At 37.0% G+C, this 20049-nt stretch overlaps 1 protein-coding gene across 1 annotated transcript in view; it reads left to right on the forward strand.

Annotated features, from left to right (window-relative positions):
* Positions 1–15932: 15932 nt before the first annotated feature.
* The window catches only part of IL13RA2 (interleukin 13 receptor subunit alpha 2), a 69928-nt gene continuing 65811 nt past the window's right edge, over positions 15933–20049 (forward strand). Inside the window, exons 1-2 of the mRNA XM_047716780.1 lie at positions 15933–15954; positions 16388–16440. The gene's annotated coding sequence lies outside the window, so the exon portion shown is untranslated. The remainder of the gene's footprint in view (positions 15955–16387; positions 16441–20049) is intronic.

Genomic DNA, 20049 nt, shown 5'->3' on the forward strand with positions numbered 1-20049 from the left:
ATTTCACTTAGTGTTATACTATCTTGCTCTATCCCTATTGTTGCAGTGGGCAAGGTTTCATTCTTTTTGATGGCTGAGTAATATTCCATTGTACATATATCTTCTTTATCCATTCATCAGGGGATGGACATTTAGGCTGTTTCCATAATTTGCCTATTGTTGATAATGCTGCTATAAACATCGTGTGCATGTATCCCTTTGAATCTGTAATTTTTTTAACCTTTTGGTAAATACCTAGTAGTGCAATTGCTGGATCATAGGGTAGTTCTATTTTTAACTTTTTGAAGAACCCCCATACTGTTTTACAGAGTGGCTGCACCAGTTTTTATGCTTACCAACAGTGTAAAAGGGTTCCCCTTTTCCACATCCTCAGTAACAGCTACTGTTTCTTGCGTTGTTGATTTTAGATTCTGAGAGGTGTGAGGTGGTATCTCATTGTAGTATTGATTTGCATTTCCCCAATGATGAGTGATGTTGAAGATCTTTTCATGTGTCTGCTGGCTATCTAGATGTATCCTTTGGAAAAATTCTATTCATGTCTTCTGTCCATTTTTAACTGGATTATTTGTTTTTTGGCAGTTGAGTTTGATAAGTCCTTTATAGATTTTGGATACTAACCCTTTATCAGATAGGTCATTTGCAAATATTTTCTCCCATTCCGTAGGTTGTCTTTTAGTTTTGTTGATTATTTCCTTCAATGTGCAGAACTTTTTATCTTGATGAAGTCCCAATAGTTCATTTTTGCTTTTGTTTCCCTTGCCTCAGGAGTCATATCTAGAAAAAAGTTTCTATGGCCAATGTCAGAGTAATTACTGCCTATGTTCTCTAGGATTTTGATGGTTTCTTGTCCCACATTTAGATCTTTTGTTGAAGGGACTTTTTTCCCCCACTGTCTTGCTTTGTTTAAGGTTAGTTAATCATATAGTTGTGGGTTCATTTCTGGATTTTCTGTTCTGTTCCATTGATCTACATGTCTATTTTTGTGCCAGTACCATAATGTCTTGATCACTACAGGTTTGTAATATAACTTGAAATCTGGAATTGTGATGCCTACAGCTTTGCTTTTCTCTTTCTCCCTTCTTTCCTCCCTTCTTTCCTCCCTTCTTCCTTCCCTTCCTTACTTCCTAACTTCCTTCCTTCCTTCCTTCCTTTTTTTTTTTAAAGATTTTCTTTATTTATTTAAGAGATCACAAGTAGGCAGAGAGGCAGGCAGAGAGAAGAGGAAGCAGGCTCCCCGCTGAGCAGAAAGCCCAATGTGGGGCTCGATCCCAGGACCCTGGGATCATGACCTGAGCCGAAGGCAGAGGCTTTAACCCACTGAGCCACCCAGGCACCCCATCTTTCCTTCCTTTCTAAGATTTTATTTCTTTATTTCACACACAGAGAGAGAGAGAGAGTGCACACAAGCAGGAGGGAAGGGAGAGGGAGAATCAGGCTCCCCACTGAGCTGGGAGCCTGATGCGGGACTCGATTCTAGGATCATGGGATCATGACCTGACCCGAAGGCAGACGCTTAACCAATTGAGCCACCCAGGTGCCCCCGATTTTCTTTTTCTTTCTTTCTTTTTTTTTTTTTTAAGATTTTATTTATTTATTTGACAGAGATCACAAGTAGGCAGAGAGGCAGACAGAGAGAGAGGGGGAAGCAGGCTCCCTGCTGAGCAGAGTGCCCAATGTGGGGCTCGATCCCAGGACCCTGGGATCATGACCTGAGCCGAAGGCAGAGGCTTTAACCCACTGAGCCACCCAGGTGCCCCTGATTTTCTTTTTCAAGATTGCTTTGGTTATTCAGGGTGTTTTGTAGTTCCATACAGATTTTAGAATTGTTTGTTTTTGCTCTGTGAAAAAATGCTGGTTGTATTTTGATAGGGATTGCATTAAATGTGTAGATTCCTTTGGGTAGTATAGACATTTTAACAATATTTGTTCTTCCAATCCATGAGTACAGAATATTTTTCGATTTCTTTGTGTCATCTTCAATTTCTTTCATTAGTGTTTTATAGTTGTCAGTATGAGTATAGGTCTTTCACCTCTTTGGTTAGGTTTATTCGCAGGTATCTTATGATTTTGGATGCAATTCTAAATGGGATTATTTTCCCAATTTCTCTTTCTGCTTCTTCATTATTCGGGTATAGAAATGCAAGAGAATTTTGTACATTGACTTTATATCGAGAAACTTTAGTGAATTTGTGTATCAGTTGTAGCAACTTTTTGGTAGAGTCCTTTGGGTTTTCTATACAGAGTATCATGTTACCTGCAAATAGTGAAAGTTTGACTTCTTTGCTGATTTGGATGCCTCTTATTTTTTTGTTGTTGTTGTCTGATTGCTGGGGGTCGGACTTCCAGTGCTATGCTAAATAACTGGTGAGAGTGGACATCCTTGTCTTGTTCCTGACCATAGAGAAAAAGCTCTTAATTTTTCCCCAGTGAGGATCGTATTAACTGTGCTTTTTTCATAGATGGCCTTTATGATGTTTAGGTATGTTCCCTCTATCCCTATTTTGTTGAGGGTTTTTATTGTGAATGGATATTGTGTTTTGTCAAGTGCTTTTTCTGTATCAGAATACGTAAATCTGTATAGAGAGAACATAGATTAGTAGTTCCTTTATTTAAAGATACACTGACTTTTTGAAAAAAGATTTTATTTATTTATTTGCCGGAGAGAGAACACAAGCAATGGGAGCGGCAGGCAGAGGGAGAGGGAGAAGCAGGCTGTCCTATAAGGAAGGACCCCGAAGTGGAACTCGATCCCAGGACCCTGGGATCCCGACCTGAGCTGAAGGCAGACACTTAACAGACTGAGCTGTCCATGCATTCCAGATTAGTAGTTCCTATGTTTGATAGGGTGGGGGCAGGTGTATGTGTGGGTGTGCATACAAATGAGATTTCTTTCTGTGGTGATGAAAATATTCTAGAATTGCTAGTATTACTGTTTGCACAATTCTGGATTTATACTAAAATCTATTTGTACACTTTAAAAGGGTAGATTTTATTATATCTGAATTATATCTCAAAGCTATTATTTATAAAAGTAATAAAATATAGAGAAAAGCACGACAAAAAATATAAAATAATTTCAGAAAATAAATGTAAACAAAGCTAAATTTCTAGTTACAAACACAGATTGTTATACTGAATCAACATATAAAAAACAAAAAATATACAAATATCTGCTGTTTACAACATATGTTGAATGGTAGAATATAAATTCATGGTGAAGTTAGCAAAGTATAACAACAAAGAGCTTATGTATTGGGGTACCTGGCTGGCTCAATTAGTTAAACATCTTCCTTTTCTCAGGTAGTGATCTTAGGGTCCTGGATCATGCCACATGTCGGGCTTTCTGCTAGGTGGGGTGTCTGCTTCTCCCTTTCCCTCTGCCCCTCCCCCTGCTTGTGTTCTCTCACTGTCTTTCTGTCAAATAAATAAATAAAAATTTAAAAAAGAGCTATGTATTATACTGAGGCAAAATGGAAAATAAACATGACACATTCCTAGAACCAGTTATATAATGAAAGTTTCAACTCATTATGAAGATATAATAATTCCAGACTTGCATGCACTCAATATCTTAGCCTTAATATACATAAAGCAAAATCCATAGAAAGAAAATTAAAAATTAACAAATATATCATCAATATTTATTTATTATTTTAAAAAGATTTTATTTATATATTTGACAGAGAGAGAACAAGAGAGCATAAAGAGGGGGAGTGGCAGAAAGAGAGGGAGAAGCCGGCTCCCTGATGAGTAGGGAGCCCAATGCGGGGCTCAGTCCCAGGACACTGGTATCATGACCCAAACTGAAGACAGATGCCTAACAATCGAGCCACCCAGGTTCCCCAAATCATTGTTATACTTTAATATGTCTTTTTCAGTGTATAATTCATTAAGAAAACAAAAAAACAGTAAGGATAAAGATTATAACAGCACAATTAATGTATTTGATTAAATACACTTTTACATAAAAACTAAATATATTGCCCTAAGCACAGGTTAACCCAGAAAATATGCGAGTTGATATTGACAACAGAGGGTTGAGGTGATAGATTTAATAGGCAATAAAATTTAATAGGGAATCTAAATCTAAATTTAATAGGGAATAAAAGCAAAGATAATGGAAGGTTGATATGGATGAAGCAGATGGGCTTGCGAGACAGTGGTTAAAGAACTGATAACTTGAGATTGGTAGAGTAAGAATTCTGAAAACATCATCAAATGGCATCATGACCAAATTTAGTTAAGAGGTAATTATTCCTGTGTGACTACAAGGTTCAGAGTGTTGCCATGGAAGTGTCTGGCTGAAATGAGGTAGAAGTCATAGGAGATGGAGATTAAGGTATTAAAAGTCCAGAATGATGATATATTATTAACATAGATTTGAAATACCTTAGGATGTCACGACATGAGTGGAAAAGAATACTGAACTAACTGTGAGTTAGATGTATTGAATGGAGGAATATTAGCAAGAATTAGTAGTTCTGCTACAAGGAAGGTATGGTTAGATCTGGATAGCATAAGCTGATGTTTTCATAGGCAATAAAATAAGGTTTTTACAGATGTGTGTGGCTCCAAAAGTAGTATGAAATGAAGAGGACACTGATCCCATTACTTGATCCAGAGCTACATTTAATGTGGGAGAAATAGCTTCTACTTGAATGAATGGCAAGAGAAGCAATTCCGGAGATAAACCTGTTTAAATTAAGGTTAGAGAAAGTTACAGTCAGTAAAAGGAACTAAATTGTAGCACAGTTTGTTAAAATGTAATGGAGGTTTAAAAGATATAATAGAGAGGTAAGAGATGAGATCGGTGATAGATTTAGCCAGGGAGAAAGAAACAATCGTTAGAAGGAGAACAGACAGCTGAATGAATTTACATTCTGAGAGTGGATCAAGGATGTGTAGATAAGCTGCTTGACAGTTACAAGAAATCCTGGTTTTTCTCTAGTGGATGGCAGTGAATAGGTGTAGGTCCATTAAACTTCCTGAGAGGAGTTGCGTATGTGCTGGATTCAAGGGAGGAAGTTATAATCTGCTTGAATTCTTGGGGATCTGGGTCATGGCTCCAAAGATTCACAGAGTAGATAATAACAACCTTTTTGTCATTTCATTGAGTCTTTTGAAGAGTCCAGGCTAGATGTTCTACAGAATGGCCCCCATTCTGGATTTACTTGAATGTTTCCTTATGATAAGTTTCAGGTAAAATATCTAGCAAGAAGATCATCTGAGTGGTGTGTATAATTCCCATAGCAGCACATCGGGAGGCACATCATATCAAGCCATTCTACTCTTGTTGTGCTTAAGCTTGACCTCTTGATTAATGTGGTAGCCACCATATCTCCATTGCGAAGTACTGTTTCCCCTTTGATCCAATCAACCATAGCTTGAGGGTGGAGAGGGTCATATGGTATAGACCTTGGTTTTACACAGTCAGCAGAGATGTGAGAAATGGATTATAAGCAAGGACTAGCATACACATATAATCCACGTATCATATAAATTGTTAAGAGGTGTAAGAGAAGTGCTTATAGGAACATAAATGAGGGTGCACTTATTTCTGTATTTCTAGAGTGGGGGTGATGGTTGTGGAGGAAATAAAGGGAAAGCTGTGGAACAAAGGTGATATTGGAGAGTTCAGTCTTTAAAGATGAGTCAGTTGGTGGTTGAAGGTGGTGAGGGCATCCCAGGAAGAGAGAATAAATATAAGGGAACAAAAACTGAAAATGGGGGCCTGAAATTACATGGCTCAGCAGGGTGAAAAGTAAACAAAATGAAAATATCAATCAATCAATCAATAAAATAAATCTATCCATCCATCTCTACTGTTAGCATATAAGATGTATGGAAATGAGTGGCTGGAGATGAGGTTAGAAAGGTTGATGAGGATAGGCTGTGAAAGACTGTGGACTCCATGCTAGGGAATTTAGCCATAATTCTTTTAGTGTTGAATGTTAATTAAGGTTTCGAAGCAAAGGAATATTCAGATTGACCTTTTAGAGGTATGTGTGGATGACTGTGGCAGATAAGAGGGAACATTGGCAAGAAGTCTGGAGATAGGTTTTTGTGAGAAATGATGAGGACAAAGACTAGGTCAGTGGCAGTAGGGTAGTAGAAGAAAGGACTGATTAGAGAGTTTTTTAGGGTGAAAGCAACGGAAGTTGATGAGTGGCTACATATGGACATTGGAGAAATAAAGGCTATTGTAGGCTTTCTGACTTGAATCGTATTGATGGTGATGCCATTACCAGTATAAAGAAGATAGTAGAAGCAGATGTAGAATAGGAAAAATAAATTCTGCATATATTGACTTTTCATTACTTAAAGTGTACTATTTTTTTTAAAGATTTTATTTATTTATTTATTTATTTATTTATTTATATTTAACAGAGAGAGAAAGAGAGAGGTCACAAGTAGGTAGAGCAGCGGGCAGAGAGAGAGGGGGAAGCAGGCTCCCTGCCAAGCAGAGAGCCCAATGCTGTGGGGCTCGATCCCAGGACCCTGAGATCGTGACCTGAGCCGAAGGCAGAGGCTCAACCCACTGAGTCACCCAGGCGCCCCAAAGTGTATTATTTCTTATTGTAATTTCATTTGACTTTTTCTTCCTTTTTTGTGAAGCTTTTTTTTTTTTTTTTTTTTTTCATTTTAATCCCATATTCCTACTTGGATCACAGAGAGTAAACTGGACTAATATGAACAACGCACATTCCAGGTAGGCATGACATAGAGCCAAATATGTCCTTTGACCTAAAGATAACCAGGAAGGAATCCATCAGTTCTTCTCTGGGCTATGCACTGGCAGTCTGACTTTCTGAAATCTGAAAAAATTTGGATTGAAACTGAAGGGAAGGAACCATTCTCAAAGGATTGTGTACCTGCTCATTGATATGCTTATGAAATAATTTGAGCCATTTAATTGTTTAGTCAAATGAGAAAAATCAACCCACAGACTGACTCTTTAAAGATCTATAAGGTTTAATTGGATAAAACATTTCTCTCTTCCGTTAGAAGCCAAGGATTTGTTATACTAGTCTCAATCAAGAGAAATCAAGTATTTTCTTTTTCTTGAATTTCTTTGTTTTTCTGACAAAGCTGTTTTTATTTATTATACCCAATTCCACTGAACTCTCTAATTTCAGTAGATGCTAAAAATAAATCCCCTAGAGGAGGAGAAATACTGAACAAAGAGAGAAAATAGGCCAACAACATGACATGGAGCTGCATGCACAGCTGGCTGTGTACTCATAAACAACATCCAAAAGACTGGGTTCTTAAGAACATTTCCCTCATTATGGTCATAATCCGTGCCCTCCAAGAATAATATGTGCAGTATTTTAACAAGAGTAGAGAACACAGTGGTAACATGGTCTCTATTTTCATTAGTTTTTCAGTCATGACATGTAAACAAAGATGTTTGTCTTATATATTCCCAGGAGAATATGATAAATCTTTAAACTCTTTATCAAAAGTGTGATAATTTTGAAAATATTTTTAAACAAAAATGATAAATTTATGACATTTTAAATAAAACGTCAAGATTTCTAGGATGCTCAGCAGTTTCAAGGCATGGGTGTTATTTTCCCCTCTAATCCAAAGCAAGTTCTTTCTTTTGGAAATAACACTGCTAATTTCCTCTTTGTTTAATTTAGGTTATATTGTGTAATGGTCAGGGTTTATAACTCAGTCTTCCCAGATGTATTTTGTTTCGGTGTTCTCTCTCTCCACTGTTTCCTCTTTTCTTTCTGGTGTCAAGATTGTTTAACATAATTTTGATGCTGAATGTTACTTGAGGTGAGAAAACAAACTGAAATCAAAGCACTCTGATGGGTAAAAGAGAAAACCATATACCTGTTTGCCTGTACTTCATATTTTCTTTTTACTTGGCTTTCTACTCTGACTACCTCCTCTATTTCGTGTGAAATTCAGGAATTGCACACTGATTCTTTATCTTTCCATCAGCTAGATGAACTGTGTCTGGATTAAGAATTAAAGAACAGAGATTAGGAATGAAGTATAAAATAGAATGAGGAATTTGCAGGAAAAGAATAACAAAGGGAACCTAGAACATCTGGAAAGGGACTTAATAAAACTTATGAAGCAAACAAATATTTACCTTCTATTATTCTCGTTCAGCCTTTCTCCCCACCACCACCATCCTTTTTGTTCTTCCTGCCTAGCCTGATTTTCCTTTCTGTAAGGCCTTGCCCTTCTTTTCAGTTATTTCCTCAAAGATTAATGAACACATCTAAAAGTATTATTCTCACAGGCATTTGCATTTTACTAAAAGGCTATTACAAACTAGAATTAATTCTAGGCCCAAGAATGAATTCCTAATGGTTTAATTGAATTGGCTTTACCATTTGTGTAAGTGTGTTCTTTGTGGCACTACTTCCATACTTCTCACTTATATATCTGCTTCCCTCCCAAATCTCTTTTTCCACCAGCTACCCCAGTCTGCCCAGGCTTTCTATATGTTCCGTTCTCAGGAAATACTAGTACTTTTCCCAGGATGCTGTCGGATATGTGCATGAGGAGGAGAGTGGACAATCCCTAAATGTACACATACATACAAATATATGTATGGATAGGTTTGGAAACTGGATTGACAGCTGTAATTCCAGTGTATGAGGAATGAAGACTGTCAATGCAAATGATAACAAAGGAAGTTCTCTCACAGGGGACATCTGCTTGACCACTGCCTTCAGAAAAAGAGGATTTTACTTATTTCAGGAAACTCTTCTTTTACCTATGACCGTTTAGTTGTTAGCTTATTGGATTGTCTTCCAGTGAAATACAATTGTTAGATCTGCAGTACGGGTTTGAAAAGAAGCTTTTTTTTTTCTTAGTTATTCAGAAACTGGTAAGTCTCCGTTTCTCTCTCTCTATATATATATATCTCTATGTGTGTGATGTGTGTGTATTCCCTTTGAATTGGCTTTTCTCCTCTTTCTGGGGAGCCTTATGTGTAGGGACAGATATTTATGCTTTATTGTTCTAGGGAACTGTAGGAGGGAGCCAAGATGATCTTGGGGAATATGGGAGGGAAAAGAGGACACATAGAGTCTTAATTCTTTTGATACCACCCTAATCTTAAATATGGACTAGGGGAAAAAAAAAAAAAAAAAATATATATATATATATATATATATATATATATATATATAAACCTTGCTAATTCATGAGTAAATCGTCTGTTTCAGTATGATACTCTAAGATCCCTTTGGAAAAGAGTAAACACAGTGATCTGGTTGTGAATCTTTTCTCTAATAGCAAGAGTATGAGTATGTTCCCCCAGCCTTTCTTAAACTTGATTCCCTATGCATTGCGATATTGTCGTCTTTCTTATGTCTCTTTAAAAATCAGTTGCAGGCTGATAGCTGTTACCAATCTCTGTTCTCCCCCTTCTTTCTGTGTACACAGCTATATTACATTTCCGAGCTTTTCTTGCAGTTCGGTTAGGCCATCTGACTAAGCTCTCTCCAGTGGAATGGGAGCAGAAGTTACAGGTGTCAATTCCAGGACTTTTCCATAGAATCTCCACACATGTACTTCCAAGCTTCATTTGCTTCCCCATAAGAAGAAATGATGGTAAGCAAAACAACACTGCAATCTTCATGTTGAAAATGAAAAGTCTAAGGCACTTTGGTGGCTCAGTCGGTGAAGCATTTCCCAGCTCCCAAATGGCTGAGCTGGGATTCAAATTTAAGCGTATCTGACTTCAAAACTCTTTGCATTACATTATGCTTCCTTCAATATGTTTTGTTTAATACACCATATTTGTTGTTTAGATTTGTAATCTTGAGAATATTAATATGATTCAGAGCCAAGTGTAATCATTTGGAATTCAGTAAATCTCTGAATAAAATAATTAACACGTGGGCTGTGTAATCTTAGCCACTTAATAAAACCATTTGATTTGTCTGGTAATTATTTTATGATCACCATTTATACTCTTTCTCCCTAAGTGATCTTTAAAATTACAGAGTAAATATAGTAAAAGCTCAGCTACAAGAAATGGAGATTGAATTTGAGACACCATGGTTAAATGATTTTCTGGTTAAGGATCAGAAAGCAATAGAAAACATTTTTCATTTTAGTCCTTTCTAGAAAATCTTTCAAAATTTGGAAATTCAGTCTGTTGAATAGACTGGTGCCATGGTATCCCAAACTAGAGAGATATACTCTAGGGATTTTTTTTTTTAGATGGATATGGGGGTTGAGTATACATATAAGAATATCTGTGTTGGGTGCCTGGGTGGCTCAGTGGGTTAAAGCCTCTGCCTTTGGCTCAGGTCATGATCCCAGGGTCCTGGGCTCAAGCCCCGTGTAGGGCTCTCTGCTCAGCAGGGAGCCTGCTTCCCTTCCTTTCTCTCTGCCTGCCTTTCTGCCTACTTGTGATCTCTGTCTGTCAAATAAATAAAATCTTAAAAAAAAAAAAAGAATATCTGTGTTTTATTAATCAAAAATAATAGGGGCCTCTGGGTGACTCAGTCATTTGAATGTCTGACTCTTGATTTCAGCTCAGGTTGTGATCCCGGGGTGGTGCCATAGAGCCCCACTTCAGGCTTTGCCTTGGTGGGGAGTCTGGGATTCTCTCCTTCTCCCACTGCCCTTCTTCCTTCTCTCTCTCTTTCTAAACTAAATGAATAAAATTATTAAAAAAGAGAAAAGAAAGAGGGTGCCTGAGTGGCTCAGTTGGTTAAGTGTCTGCCTTCAGATCAGGTCACAATCCCAGGGTCCTGGGATCAAGTCCCACATTAGGCTCCCTGCTTGGCAAGATAGTCTGCTTCTCTATGCCCCTCCCTCCACTTGTTCTCTATCTCTCTCTCACAAAAATAAATTAAGAATCTTAAAAAAAAAAAAAGCAAAAAAAGAGCTATTTCTTAAAAAAAAAAAACAAACTGAGGGTTTTGGAGGGGGCAGGGGTAGAGGATTGGGTGAGCCTAGTGGTGGGTATTTTGAAGGGCACGTATTGTGTGGAGTGCTGGGTGTGGTGCATGAACAGTGAATTTTGGAACACTGAAAATAAATAAAATAAAAAAAAATAATGTTAGTGTGTAAAATATTAAAAAATAAATATAATTGCACATAAACATACATACATATAAAAACAATGTTATCACTTAATGTGTTTGATAACAGAAGGTCATATGTAATGTCATATATTTATGAGTCGTCTGGAGCAAAACTGAAATATTGGACAGAAACGCTCATTTATTACTTTATTTTCATCGTCTTGCAAGATGTTGCAATTTATACATTTCCAGTTAAATTTCTCAGATTATCAAGTTTTTTCCAATAAACTAACCATCATTTTGTGAGATTACTGCAAGTGAAAAAGAAATTGACAGTATTCTTTTTCAACCACACTATTATTTTGAATACAAAACAAAAGAAAAATAAATAAATACAAACAAAACAAATTAAAAAACCATGATGATCTAATTAGACCTGCTAAAATGTTGTCCTACAAAGTTCAAAATTAACAAGAAGACTTTGACATAACAATTTATATCCTATATAGTATCAGTAAGCTTTTCCCTAAATATGTTCCATGCCTTAAGATATTAGCTAATTATAACACTATACAGGTTTAATTTGCAAATAAACACTTCTACTGAGAGGGTACATTCAAAATAAGAAAACACCATAGAGTTTATTGTTTACAAACTTGGGAGACCAGTGTCTTAACATAATCCCTTATCTTACTGCATTGGCAAATCTGTTTTCTAAACTAAATACTAATTTCCTTGAGGGAAGAGGGGTTGTGTATTATGTTTGTTATCTGCAGTATGTAGCTCTTGGTTTTGCACTGGTAGGTGCTCAATATCTGTTAAATGGAAATAGAAATTTGCAACCAACATGAAATGACAGCAAGAACGAAAACAGCCTGAGTTCTTTTACTAAATACATAGTTTTTGACCATATGATCTTGGAATATGCTATTTTTATTTTTTTCCCCTAGAAAATGGGGTGACTACTTCCAGTTCTACCTATCTCTATGGTTTCTTATGGGACTCACCTGCAAAAATAAAGAGAGGGATGCCTGGGTGGCTTAGTCAGTTAAGCATCTGCCTTTTGGCTCAGGTCATGATCCCAGGTTCCTGGGATAAAGTTCTGCATCAGGCTCCTTGCTCACAGGGAGCCTGCTTCACCCTCTTCCATGCGCTCCTCCTGCTTGTGCTCTCTCTCTTTTTCTCTCTGATAAATAAATAAATAACATTTAAAAAAATAAAAATAATGATAAATTTTAAAGCCATGTGTACCTCTGATGTGCTCATATTATTTTTCAAATATAAATTACTTTGGAAGCTTAGTATTATGAAAAAACTAAGAAAAGGAAATGACAGAAGGAAAATGTTAACTAGGTCTTGAAAATTAAAACAAATGCCTTTTAGTGTGTTTAGCCCTTGGAATGCTGACACTTTCCTCTAATTGTTCAAATGAATTGTTTCAATGAACACGCTGTTAAAGTTACAGAAGTTTCAGTAAGGAGAAAAGGAGATGTAAGCATTACCTTGCCTACCATTTCCAAATGCTTCCTATAGTTGAAGTAGTGTCAACATTACCTTTGTTCTTGTTTTCAGTCAATTCCACTTAAAAATAACTCTTGTAGAGATAAGAAATGCAAGTGGAAAGTACGAAAGAGAAATCCTGGGGCAGCTTCCCTGTTCTGTTTGAGAATTCATTTCCTGAGAATATGAAGGTACAACCACAGGAGAAGCAAGTCTAATACTTGACTTCTATTTTGTCAACTAAGGTAACCAAATACATTTTGTGCTTGTGTGAGAAAATGCACTATAGCTCTTTAATAAAACCAGGGAGATGTTACACCTTGGGAGAAAGGAGTTTCCTATTAAAATCTCAGGATTTGGGGTCCCTGAGTGGCTCAGTTGTTAAGTGACTGCCTTCGGCCCGGGTCATGATCCTGAGGTCCTGGGATTGAGCCCCATATAGGGCTCCCTGCTCGGTGGGAAGCCTGCTTCTCCCTCTCCCATTTCTCTTGCTTGTGTTTCCTCTCTTGTTGAGTCTCTCTCTGTCAAATAAATAAAAATCTTTAAAAAATAAATAAAATATCAAGTTTTTAATAGGTGGGGATCCCAGAAACAAGAATGAAAGGAGTAAGGTTTATATGGAGTAAGGCTGAGTTATCCTGTCTGATCAAAGTTAAGGTTCATGAGGGGCACCTGGGTGGCTCAGTTGGTTAAGCATCTGCCTTCAGCTCCAGTCATGATCCCACAATCCCTGTTCAGCAGGGAGTCTGTTTCTTCCTCCTCTCCTTCTGCCCTCTTCCTGCTCCTTCTCTGTCTTGCTCACTCTGTCTCTCAAATAAATAAAATCTCTTAAAAAAAAAAAAAAGTTAAGGTTCATGAAAGATCCAATTGAGATATTTCCTAATGATGGTTCTCCGGGGCGCCTGTGTGGCTCAGTGGGTTAAGGCCTCTGCCTTCGGCTCAGGTCATGATCCCAGAGTCTTGGGATCGAGCCCCACATCAGGCTCTCTGCTGGGCAGGGAGCCTGCTTCCTCCTCTCTCTCTGCCTGTCTCTCTGCCTACTTGTGATCTCTATCTGTCAAATGAATAAATAAAATCTTAAAAAAAAAAAAAAAAAGAAATGGTGCTCTGATACCACCTTTGGATTTTTTCCTGAACATTTTTGTATTCTCTTCAGTTCTGCATAAACCGCTTGTTGTCCTACCACCTCACAAATCGGTCCATGGTTGTCTCCATTTTATTTTTGCATTAATTCTGCTCTTCTCCTTTACTCTTTTTGCTTCTTGCATGTGTGCTCTTGTCTAAGTGTTTATAAACACTATATGTAATTTGTATATGATTATCTATATAAATTATGATAAAGTACAACTTCTGAGCACTGAATAGATGTCTTGACATAAATAAACAAAAGCAACATCTAATAATCACGGTTGGATGAATGATACTGGCTATTGTCAACTTAGTGATTTAACTGACAATTGATGCCTTCATTACTATGTTAAAATAGCATGTCAGAGTGCCAGTGTGTATACTGGCTATCCTTCATATGGATTATTCAACACATTCATTCATTTAAAATATATTTATTAAGCACTTAATGTATGTCAGGTACTTAGGTGTCATCAGTGAATGAAATAGACAAAAATATATTCTGCATAGGGCTTACAGTCTAGAGGAAGGAGACAAGCAATAAATGACAAATAACCAACTATATAAGTAAATAAGTACATGATACTGTATATTAGAAGGGAAAAATGCTTTGTAAAATACAGAAATAGTAGTTATACTGGAAGGTATGGATTGGTACAGATTGAAATTCCAAATAAAGTGGCCATGGTGTAGGTCTTACGAAGGAGACATTTGAGAACCTGAAGGAGCCAGTCACATACTCAACCACATTGATTTTTTTTTAGGGTTCCTCAAATCTTATTACAAAGGTGATATGTATTCTGTCTATGTATGGGGTTGGTCCCAATTGTAAGCCACACCAGGGTTAAATTCAGAGGGCGCCATTCCCTTCTCTCGTTGGGAGTCTGATTCAGTAATACAAGACAGAAACGTTAGAGAGACATTAGTCTCATGCTATTGTGTAATATATAGGAAGACAGCTTTTTATATTGGCAATACCTTCATACATTCCAAGAGTTCAAGTTTCAGATATATAGCACATGGCAATTACAACATAAAAATGCACCTTGGGATGCGCTATGTAAAGCTTCACTAAATGAAGTGGTCTGGAAATGAGGATGAGTCTCTAATGCTCAGCCAAAATATTTCTCTGGTGACATAAGAATTGGGGAGCCAAGAACCGCATCACCCACTCCAGATTTCTGGCTTCCTCCCAGGAGTCTAAACATTTGTTTCCTGAGAAATACCACTTGAATAATTTCTTGGCTTCTGGACAGGAATACTACAAAGATAAAATTGCATTGCCTTTATTTTATTTTGTGAGCTAGAGTCAGGACTTTAATTTTTTTTAAATTTGTATTTGCACTGTGATAATAAAGCTATATTTTGGATCATCTGAGTAAAAATGCTTAATATTATTTTGGAGATAAAAATTTTAGGGAAGAAGCAGATTCTATAGGTCCCATGGGAATTCTGAATACATTCTAAAGAGTTTCAGAGTACAAAACAAAAAGAGAAACTCATGGGTGCCTGGGTGGGTCAGTTGGTTGGGTGCCTGCCTTCAGCTTGGGTCTGGTCCCAGGGTCCTGGGATCAAGCCCCTGCTGAGCAGGGATCCTGCTTCTCCCTCTCCCCTGCTCTTGCTCTATCTCACTATCTCTCTGTCTCTCAAATAAAGAAATAATTTTTTTTAAAGATTTTATTTCTTTATTTGACAGGCAGAGAACACAAGTAGGCAGAGAGGTAGACAGAGGGAGAAAGGGGGAAGCAGGCTTCTGAGGAGCCCGATGAGGGGGGCTTGATCCCAGGACCCTGGGATCATGACCTGAGCTGAAGGCAGAGGCTTTAACCCACTGAGCCACCCAGGGACCCCAAGAAATAAAATTTTAAAAAACAACAACAACAAAACAAAAACAAACAAAACCTCAAATCCAGGCAGAACTTACGATAATCCTGAAAAGCAAATACATCACAGGATATAAGAAATGTGCTCTTTGGGGAATGTTGAAGAGATAGTATCCATTAACCCAGAAGAGAAGCCTTGTGGATAATTTAATAATTGTCTTAAAATGTCAATGACTCAGATGCAGAGGATAGTCAATAAATATTCTCTTTATTCTTAGATGACTAAGTAGACTTAAAAGAGGCCATGGGAGATTTTGGTTAGACTTAAGGAGGAATCAAGATTGTGAAACACTGGAAATGGTTCCTAAGGAAAGCTGTGGAATCTTCTCTAGAGAGGTTTATAAATAGGATAAAGTCTCATTTGTCTGATGGTTGAGTGTAGCAGCAAGACCTAGTAATCCTAAGGTTTCTTCTGTGGTATTTTACATTTGGTACATCATATTTATTGGAATCATGTTGTCTGTATATAATGTTGGAGTGTACTGGCATGATTTGCATTTAAACTATAGGTTAACTAATATTAGAAATATATATTTTCTATAAACAAACCTTTAGTGGTTTCCTCTCATTTCTAAACATTGTATCATGACACTCTGAGTAATATCTCAGTATGTTTCTTTATCCTGTCAGTAATAATTATTTCAGTGACGACTTGTATTACTATTACCCATTCTTCCTAAAAAGAGGGAAAATAATGTGAACTATGCCAGTCTACTCAAGTTGTTACCTGAAACATTTTGTAAAAGTGTAGAATATTTATTTGAAATATTTCCTTTCCACAGATATCATCAGGAGATTACCACATTTAATGTTCTTTTCCTGTAAGGTCATTTTCTTTTAACCCATATTACTCTCCTTACATAGGGCTTGTAAGACAGTTCACAAGAAGTGGCTGGATCTCACACACATTTGGAAAGGTAAGTTTTAATTTTCTTAAAACTTGTTTTAAAAAGTTGCATAAAATAAATTTATTTGTAATAAAACAAATTTTATTTTAAACTAATTTTCAGACGAGTTAGAACTGGATATAATTTTGAAGGTCATCAAACTTATTTTACTGTCGAGGAAACAAATTCTGAGAAAAGGAAGTTTGTATCCAGTGTAACAGTGATAACGTAAAGGCCAAATCTCTGGTCCTGTAACTCACAGTCTAGTGCTTTTTGCAACACACATCACTAAATCTTTCTCTGTTTTGGTGCTTATTTAGTGGTTATTTGGTGGAATGAGTATGTGCATGTCTGTTAGGGTTAAGAATCTGTGGTCCACAGAAGTGTGACAGCCATATGGAAGTGTAGGAGTGGAAAAATTTCCCTTCTTCCTTTGGCTGGTCTAATAATCAAATCGACATAAGACAGGTTAACAGGAGAAAAGTAAATTTCATTTGTACTGGGGCTCCATTAAAATCTGAAGCCCAGAAGGCAGTGAGGTTATTAAGGCTTCTATATAACATGCTGAGCTAAGGAATGAAGCAGAGGTCTGGGGACAAGCAGGTAAGGAAGGCCATTCACAGGAAGGCAGATGAAATGTTTGTAAAACAAAGGTTGCTTTGTTATGCAAAGTTTCTTGGGTATCTCTGTTAATAGCACTCTTTCCTGGCATAGGCCCCCTTTACAGTGTAAATTAAGGCAGTTGTTGGGGAGGGGTAAGAACTTCACCTGAATCTGCTGGGTTTTGATTGTCTTCACCTCAACATAATCCTCGTGCCAAAGTGACAAATTTGGGGGTAGTAAATTCTGCTCCCCTTTAGTCCAGTCTTTGAAACTTCAAATAAGGAATTTTGCCATCTCGAAGTTCAGTTGATAGATTGTTGTATATCTCATTATACCAGTCTCAGTCTTGAGAATAGGTCAGTTAAATGGTTTTGTTTTAATTCAGGAGGTGGTCTTGCAGGTGGGCTCTCAAGGTTAGGTTTAAATTGTGTAAGCAGTGAGACAATTAATCAGAGGAATTTATATAGAAAGAAAATAAAAAGATTAATGGTTAAAGTCAATTATAAACCCAGTGTCATTGTCAGTCCTGAAAGCTGCCAGGCAAGATTTCTAGATGTCTGGCTCAAAGCATCTTCAGAATGAGTGAGGGCAGGCCGTGGCAATCTGATAGATGTTCCTGGTTTGCAGTTCGAATGTCTTTATTGATGTTGTCCGGGAATCTTTCTGAGTCCTGCACACAGCAACAGGCATAAGGAAGATTGTCTAATCATGAGTTATTGTGGTGATTTCTCTGAAGTTTATATCAAGTCATCTAGTTTCAGTGTGAGGGCTTTAGGAAAAGTAGCAGTTTTAGTTCCCAGTCGTTCCAGGTCAAAAGGATGAGAAAAAAAAAAATCACAAATATTAGTTAGCATATATGATATTTAAAGAAATTAGATATTAGATATTTAAAGAAACTAGAATTCAGGATCTAGTCCAGTTTAAAGATAAATAATAAAATTTCAAAGACAAAGAACTAGAATCTATATGTATGTACTATAGTTTCTACTGAAACAAATTTTTTCTCTCTACAAATATTCCCATTTCTACCCAAGAAAATAATGGCATAACTAATTTGCTAAGATAAGTCTAATTTTATTAAATTTGGCCTGATTATGTAAGTACATCAAGAAAAATGATTGATCATTATAGGCTCTTTTAAATCAGCTTTGCTGGAACTTTTCATAAGGACTCTCCGATTGAACTTCTAAAAGCCTCTTGAGGCTAGTAAGCCAAGACAAAGACTTGCCATCAGAATCCACCTGCAATGCCTATAGATTTGGGTAAACTTCTCTCTTTTTTAGGTCCCCCGAATATCCTGAGTCTTCTGCAGCTGCCAGAAAGTGATTTTCCTTACTTCCCTAGTTAGGCTGTTGGCAACCCTGTAAGCAAGTACCAGGCTGTTTTTCACAGGGCCTTTTTGGCTATAAAGTCAACCTCAGTTCCTTAAAGCTGTTTAGAATATCTTGTTCTATGTATATTCTCAAATCTGACATTGTAGTCAAAGCCTTGGTAATATAACCAATGTTTCCAGTTGTGTCCTGTGACAAAGAGAACAGATTCTCATTGAACTTTTGCAGATAAATATATTAACATGAAAATAAGACTCACTAAGAGTTTCCAAAATCTGGAGAGATCAGGTAGGGAGAACAAGTAATTGTTTTATTTTTGTTTACAAATGTACACTCGACCAATTTGCTCTAAGTCTTAGGTACCTTAGGAGAAAAAGTTTCCTTAAATCTGGAAAAACAAAACATTGAAGAACCAGCAATATTTCAAACAAAAAGTCATACAAATTGTAATCATCATCAGTTCATTTGGGCCCATGTAATTAATTCTTGTTCTGCTTGAATCCACTTTTTTCCATTAGTTTTGGAAAATTCTTATCCAGTTCAGTTTTATGACCTAAAAATTATCAGAAACATGTGCTTGCCAGAGTCCTTTCTGTAAATTTCCATTAAGATGAAGCACTTAGGCTGATGTCTAGAGGATGTGAATTCTTTGTGGTGGATAACCAGGATGCATTCATAAACGACTTTGCATATGAAGGCCTGAAGCTGGCCTTGTTGTAAAGGGCAACAAAGCAAGTCTTACCTCTTGTCTCCGGTGCTTCTGCTTCATACATTTCCTGGCTTTTGGTATTTACGTGAGTGATCTTTGTACTCTGGGCCTGGAGATCAGGCTGGAGTGCTCTCTGTAAATCTTAATGAAGAGAGGGAAGTCAAACAGGCAGCTGGGAATTTAAGGGGTTTTCTGGGGAAGCTGTAGAAATTTGGGGATTTAAGGGAATTTGTCGAGGTAATGAGGCTGGATTTTGAGAGTAGGGATTTTAGACCAGGGGTCCAGAGATACAGGAGTTCTCCTGAAGTATCAGGAACAGGGAATAGGGGATTTTAAAAGTGTACATAAGAGCACAGAGAAGGAATTTACATTAGAGTAGACTTCAATTTTTGTTTTAAATCCAATTTATGTTCTTTCATCTTATTAAAGAAGTCCCTAAGGCTTGCTACTCCTTTGTATTCATTTCAACCCAGTCTCTCCAAAGGTACCCATATGACATTTGTTTAGGATGAGCGCTCTCTACTTTTTTTTTTTCTCTTGAATCTGTCCAATTCCAAGGATCCATCATCGGCCATTGCCCAGTATGATTTTATATTAATCTCAGTAGTGGACCAAACCAATAAGTCTTTAAGAAAGAGACACTTCCAAAGGAGAGTGAAAACGATGCAGTCCTCATAATCCAAAAATTTTAGTTCCAAAAATAATAATAATAAAAAAAGACAAAGACACATATCTAGCCACAAATGGGGTACAAGCCACATTTCTGTCCAGCCATATCTAGCTGCAAGTGAGATACAACCCACATTTTTCTGGCCAAATTTTATAACAGAGAAAAAAAGAAAACAGTGACCATCTTTGGGAGGAAAAGCATTAATAGAAAACAAAGTCATTGTAACACACTTTTACCAAAGTGTCTATACCCAAGGAACTAGTTCACCCAACTATTTTCTTCTGCTAATCTAAATTTAGAAAAAGAAAAGAATTCTCATTACTCTC

Source organism: Lutra lutra, chromosome X (assembly GCF_902655055.1).
Source record: "Lutra lutra chromosome X, mLutLut1.2, whole genome shotgun sequence".
Classification (NCBI taxonomy): Eukaryota; Metazoa; Chordata; class Mammalia; order Carnivora; family Mustelidae; genus Lutra; species Lutra lutra.